Raw genomic sequence first — 6,652 nt, 5'->3', positions numbered from 1 at the left:
GGAATTCTTATCCCTCATCAATGCTCATGCCTCCGTCATGAGGGCTTCGCCCACCACACACTTACGATTCATCAGATCAAACAGTATGCAAATGTGACTCCTCGATTCCGCCAACCAGAATCGATCGACTCATGTGGTCTGATATCTAATTGCATCCAACCGAGGCATCACATCAGATACGGTCTCTCATACATCAATGAGTTGGGTTCATGACAGAGAAGGATTCATACTTCTTTCATGTTCACGTTCCCAACATCGTCGTATTCGAACCTATCTCTCGCTTTTGACGTTTCTTACATGGCATCTTGTTCTTCTTCTTCATCATCATCATCGTCGTCAACGTCTCACGAAAAATAAAGACATTAACCTTTAAAGCATCTTCAGATAGAATTTGACTATCCAATAGACGGATACTTTCTTGGAACTATTCAAAGAATCACGTCGGGAATTTACGTTCACGCACACTAATTAAATATTATAAACCCATTAGATTATTTGTTGCGGGATTAGTTGTGATTATAGGATTGTATCTAAACTTTTAATTTCGTCCTTTTTCTCGTACAATTTTAAATATGCTACAATTAATTGGATTATTTAAAAGCATGCACGAGATTACAGATAATATTTTTTGTTCGATTAAGTGCTTTTTGGCCAAACAGTAGATCGGACAAGGCAATAAGACGAGGTTACCTGAAACCACTATCTTCTACAGAGAAATGAAATGAGATGTGATGGTTGAACACGTGGAGAAAGGAGATAGGGGATACGCGTATCTGTAAATATAAGCATCACACATAATGCATGTTTTAGTTGAGATCACCGCAGGATCTCATTGTCCATTTGCACGTTTGGTGGTTTGATCGTCTATCATATAAATAAATTGATGAGTGATAGGATTATTTAGTCTCACGTTGATTAAGGAATATGAAACCCAATAACTCATAAATCCGTCAGATTTTTTTTATCCTTAAAAATATTTTTGAAACTCATATTGTGTCGATGACCAAAGGGAACATGACTCATAAATAATTTCACTTACTAAAATATCAAAGATTTAAAATTTCATATAATAGATTTTTCTTGAAATATTATTTTTATTTTTAAAATATGTTATATAGTTAATCAGTAAAAAAAAATTATCATTGATGGAAGATCTTAGATTAAATCCCATGTTCATCATCTATCATTTAAAAAAAAAATATTTATCTCACAAAATGTGGTAATAATTCAATAGAAAAAATATATAATAACACTCGAATACCTAAGTAAAATTAGCACCTGATTTGCACAAGAAAACAAAATAAAAAAGAAAAAAAGTATCTCAACGTGTAGTCAGTTCAGATTCTGACTTGAAATGGCATTTGGAGGGGCAAAATAAATTTAGGGTCCCATTCCAGTCCTCTTTTTTGTCTCGATGTACTACCAAATAACAACATATGTGCTAGTAAGAACAATAAAGACAGGAATCCTTTTTCCATGAGGGCACTTACAATAAAACTTTCGACAACGGGTAAATCTAATTTAAAAGGTGTCGTGGTGTAAATGCTGGCTACTACTTGCTTTTGTACTACGAATCATAGCTTTGGAGGGGGCAAGCAATACCACGCAAAAGAGCCAACCACCTACGAGAGTTGATTAGGTCTTGTAATAGGTGGTGGGATGCATTCTAAGAGATGGCATTGGTTTGTGCTTTAGAGAAAGGATCTACACGTTTACAAAGATATAGGAGCAAAGATGATAAAGGAACGGAGATATGGAAGTTCTATGTGATTTTTTCTTTTAACTTTCTCCTGTGTTATCACATAACCAAAAGATTAGATTAGATGATATAATTATGTTTTGGATGGAGAATGTATCCCGCTCTCTTGTTAAATTACTACTGTCTAAATTTCTTCAGACAAAATTTCTGTTTGGATGGAGAAAAAGCTTCACATTTTTTTAGGCTTTTTTTTTTGTTTTTTTCTGTTTGATGCTTCTTTTATAATTTTCTATGTTTGAATCGGTCAAACCGTTATGTTATATATAATATTTTTTAAATTTTTTGTAAAAGTATTATAAATCTATAAAAAAAATAACGGACAAAAATGCTCACCAACGTTAGTTGAGTTTCAAATATATGTTTTTGTTAATTTATGAATAAGAAGATAATTTTTTTATGTAAATTATAATATTTTTTAATAGAATTATAATTTTAAAAAATGAAAAACACTATAGTTCTATTAAAAAATATAAACTAATTCAATTTAAAGGATGAAAACCTTTTGGTTGGTCTTATTGGGTTGGAGATAATAAAATTTTTTCTATAAATTCATCTAGTCTCTTTAAAAGATCATTTATAGAATCTTAAAATAATATGTCTATCTATATGTTAAAAATAAAATATAAAGTTAAGGTTCATTTAGTTTTTGTGATTTTAGTCATGAGTATGTTAATCCCTTATAGTTTATTCATATTTAAAATAATCCTTATATTTTAAAAAATATAACATATAAGTCTCTCCAAACGTAAGCTAACAAATGTTAAAGTTTGTTTACATACCATTTTGACTCATATTAATATAATGACATGTGTAATTTATGATTAAGATTCATTTTAGTTATTATGGTTTTGACCATGGAATCTTAAGCTATTATGATTTATTCATATCTAAAACAATCAATATATTTTTAAAAATATAACATATAAGTTCCTATTGTTAAATTTGAGTTAACAGACATTAGAGTTTACTTACTTACGTGATATACTCACTTACGATAAGTCATTAATATAATGATGTGTATATCTCAATTTTTTTACTTTAATTATATGTGTTATTATATTAATTATTTTATTATGAGTCAGCATATAACGTAAGTATATTTTAACGTTTGTAAACTCAAACTTGACGGGAAGAGCTTATATGCTATGATTTTTAAGATATATAAATTATTTTAAATACGAGTAAACTATAAGAGCTTAAGATTTTCAATGCCAAAATCACATGGACTAAATTAGTCTTTAATCTTAAATTATATATATTATTATATTAATAATTTATCGTGAATAAGCATGTTACATAAACGACTATAATGTCTATTAACTCAGACTTATCGAAAGAAGCTTATATATTATATTTTTAAAAATGTGTGAGTTATTTTAAGCACAAATAAATCATAAAAGTTTAAGAGCTCTACGATAAAAACCATACAAGTTAAAATGGACATTAACTCTAAAATATAATAATTTAATATATATATTTTTTATCTATGTTAAAAAATAAAATAATGATAATAATAATAATTTGGTACATATGGTTTGTGAATTATGATTAGATTAAAATTTAAAAATAAAAAATATACAATAATAATCATCTCATGATGTATAGCCAGCACATGATTTGTGTGCTTTGCAGCTTATGATCAAATTGTACCGTCATGACAATAATAATCATCTCATAATCTATATCTGATTCGAACATACTTATCAATCACATCAAATCATCGGAGTCGGTAAACATCAACGGTTGCCTACTTGCAAAGGACATGTCGTTTTATCTTTCTACCAAAGAGAGCTATTATAACACCACAAACACATTCTCTTTAAAAAAGACACCACAAAAAAATCTAGTCTTTTGAATAAGAAAGTTCAAAGAGTAAAACTTTTTTGACCTATTTCTCCTCCTTAATTTTTAAACATTTATTTCTTATAAACCTGTTTATATTAAAAAAAATTATCAACCAAAAACTTCCTCGGGGCAAAAAAAAGAAGCTACCAATAGCTTATTTTTCTCTCAAGTTTTTGTGACACATATTTTTTAGGTTCACAGTGACAACTCATATCTTTAATTTCTATAAATCTTTCAATCTAACATCTACATCGCCTAGAGATACTTTGAGCTTATTACTCTTCTTTGTACCGCTTCCTGTAGCCAAAGAAGAGATATCCACGTGGATTTGTCGCTTTGGGATGATGGACTCGTAACCCAAATAGCGCAGGAATAAAGTGAACCCCGTTTCACCCGAGACACGTAAGCCCCACAAGCCTTACCTGCCTGCGGAGGCCTCCTACCGTGGGTCCGACGTCGTCACTTTTGTCTACCACAGGGGTAGATGCCGCTGGGTCCCACACGAACGGGGAAAAAGAAGAAACAATATTTCTCTCTCCACGGGAACCACACGACAAAACCCGGACCCGCATCCGCCTGTTTCGGATCCGATGTAACGCGGGTTACACGGCAAGTGCGTCATCAGCTACCCACCCACCGAGTCTTCTGCGCCCGTCGGTCTCGTGTCTTGTCTCGTCGAACCGGGACACTCGCGTTACGACCCTTATCTCAGCCCATCCCTCGTGGAAATATCTGAACCTGATTCGGGGCCCACCAGCGGGGTAGAGATTTCGGGTGGGAACCGTCGGGACGTAAAAAAAAAATTATAAAAAGCTTTATGATTTAAGTCCATGGGTTTGTATTTGATTTATTTTTTTGGGAAAAATATTAGTTGTCTGTTTGATATTTATTTCTTTTATATTATTATTTCTACGGTGCTATGGATGAGGACATTATCTCTCTATGATTCGTTCCTCAGTGTCAGACAGACAAAAAAATAAGAAGACAAGCCGTCACCATCTAATGCTTGTGTTGTCGCATACGGTGATATTTGTCACAGATGATGGGATTAATTAATGACCACTCGACCTCATCCGGTTGCTGACATGTCACGTGGACACGGAGACACGTCAGTGATTAAGCCAACATCCCTGTTCAACCGGCGCGTTCCACGTCATCCATGATGCCCTAATAATTTGACGTTAATGTGTATCTTCTATGGTGATAGAATGCTGACCTGAGTTGACTCTCAGATGAATCCAACGGGAAGGATTACTCGTAACAGCGATCGAAAAAGATAGGGCAAAGACGTCATCTAACTCTCGGATTACCACCTCATTTCTCACACCATATTCTTACCTGTAAGATCAAATTATCTGACGTGGATGTTGATTTCGATTCAGCTGATGTATTTTTTTAGATTCTGCATCATGATCATGTGATATCAAATGAGAAAAAAAAATCAAGCCATAATTATACAAGATTGAGATTTTTCTAATATTTAAATTAATTTTTTTATTTGAAGCACTTGATCAAATGTGAAATCTATATAAATATAATTATTTTTATGACTAATCATATTACATAAAATGTATCTGATAGGTCTTTTATAATATGTTATGAGATCGTTATATTCGAAGTTAAATGTCGAAACGTAATCATATAACAATAAACTCGAAAGATATTGATTATCATATGTGATTAAGATATCGAGATAAAAATAAAATATTAGAAAAATGATATATCGATCGAGTATCTATCTATCTTGGATAGGGATGATGATACATGTCATTATACTCACATCATTATAAAATACTAATAATAAAATATTATTTCATGAAAACATAAAAAGTTCATATTAGGTTATATTTTTAATAGTCAAAAGTTTAAATAAGAAGAAATGTTACAATGGTCCAATTCATCGAGTCATGCATTCGATGATACTTTGAACTTTGTCAGCTACAATCCATCCCCATCCACCATTCAATGCATGTTTGTTTGCCTACTCCTATTTTAGATTTAATAGGCTTAACCCTTCATGAGAGGCGAAGTGTTTAAACTAAATTTGAAGTGTGGAGGAATCCACACCAACTCATCATTTATTCCTTCTTCTTAATAAATCCAGTACTAAATTTACTAGTCCTACACCTTTGGAAAAGGACAAGATGTTCGAACAAACTTGAATGAGGTTGGAAGGGTCAATGTCATTCCCACAAACATTTCATTCTTATAATGTATAAAACAAAACCTTAGTGGTAATTGGATTTGAATAATAACTTTGTTCTTGATATGTATATGAAACTAAAAAAAAATTGAAGCATAGATTCAATGCATTATAACTTTTTTGGATTAAAACTCTGATTTTTTTAAAATAATATAATAGTCGATAAGTAAATAATAACATAATCAACATTTTATTATCATATGATCGATATATTTATTATTAATATTCTAAATATCACATTGAAGAGGGTTAAGTAGTCGACACATGGTCAATAACTTGATACCACAAGAATAATATTGTGATATCTTTCGAGCTATATTGGTTATAAAATTATTATATCTCGAACTTATCGTCATAATTATAATTAAATTTGAGAATAATACAAAATTGATTATTGATATTCGATACTGATTGTATGAATAATAATGATATTAACATTGATTATACGAGTAATATTCCTATTGACAAATTGTAAAATGGACCTAGAATGCATTTCCCAAACACTTGAACATGTTCTTATATTTTATTCTAAATCCTAAATTAACTGAAGCATTAGAAATACTTTTATTAAGGAACGCCCCAATATAGTTTTATAGGATTTCATAACCTTAGGATAGACGGTGTCTTTCAAATCAAATTCGAACTAAACAATTAGAGGATCTTCATTGGTTTCAAATTCACATATAGTTCGATAAACAAAAATCGACTTAATAATAGCTATTAATATATTAAAAATTATATAATATATAATTTTGTAAAACAACTTTAATTATTATTTTATAGACTCATACTAACGAATTAATCACTCAGTGTTTCCCCATATATAAGAAGTCCTATTATCCAAA

Source organism: Musa acuminata, chromosome BXJ2-4, assembly GCF_036884655.1.
Source record: "Musa acuminata AAA Group cultivar baxijiao chromosome BXJ2-4, Cavendish_Baxijiao_AAA, whole genome shotgun sequence".
Classification (NCBI taxonomy): domain Eukaryota; kingdom Viridiplantae; phylum Streptophyta; class Magnoliopsida; order Zingiberales; family Musaceae; genus Musa; species Musa acuminata.
Note: the sequence above shows the minus strand (reverse complement) of the source record.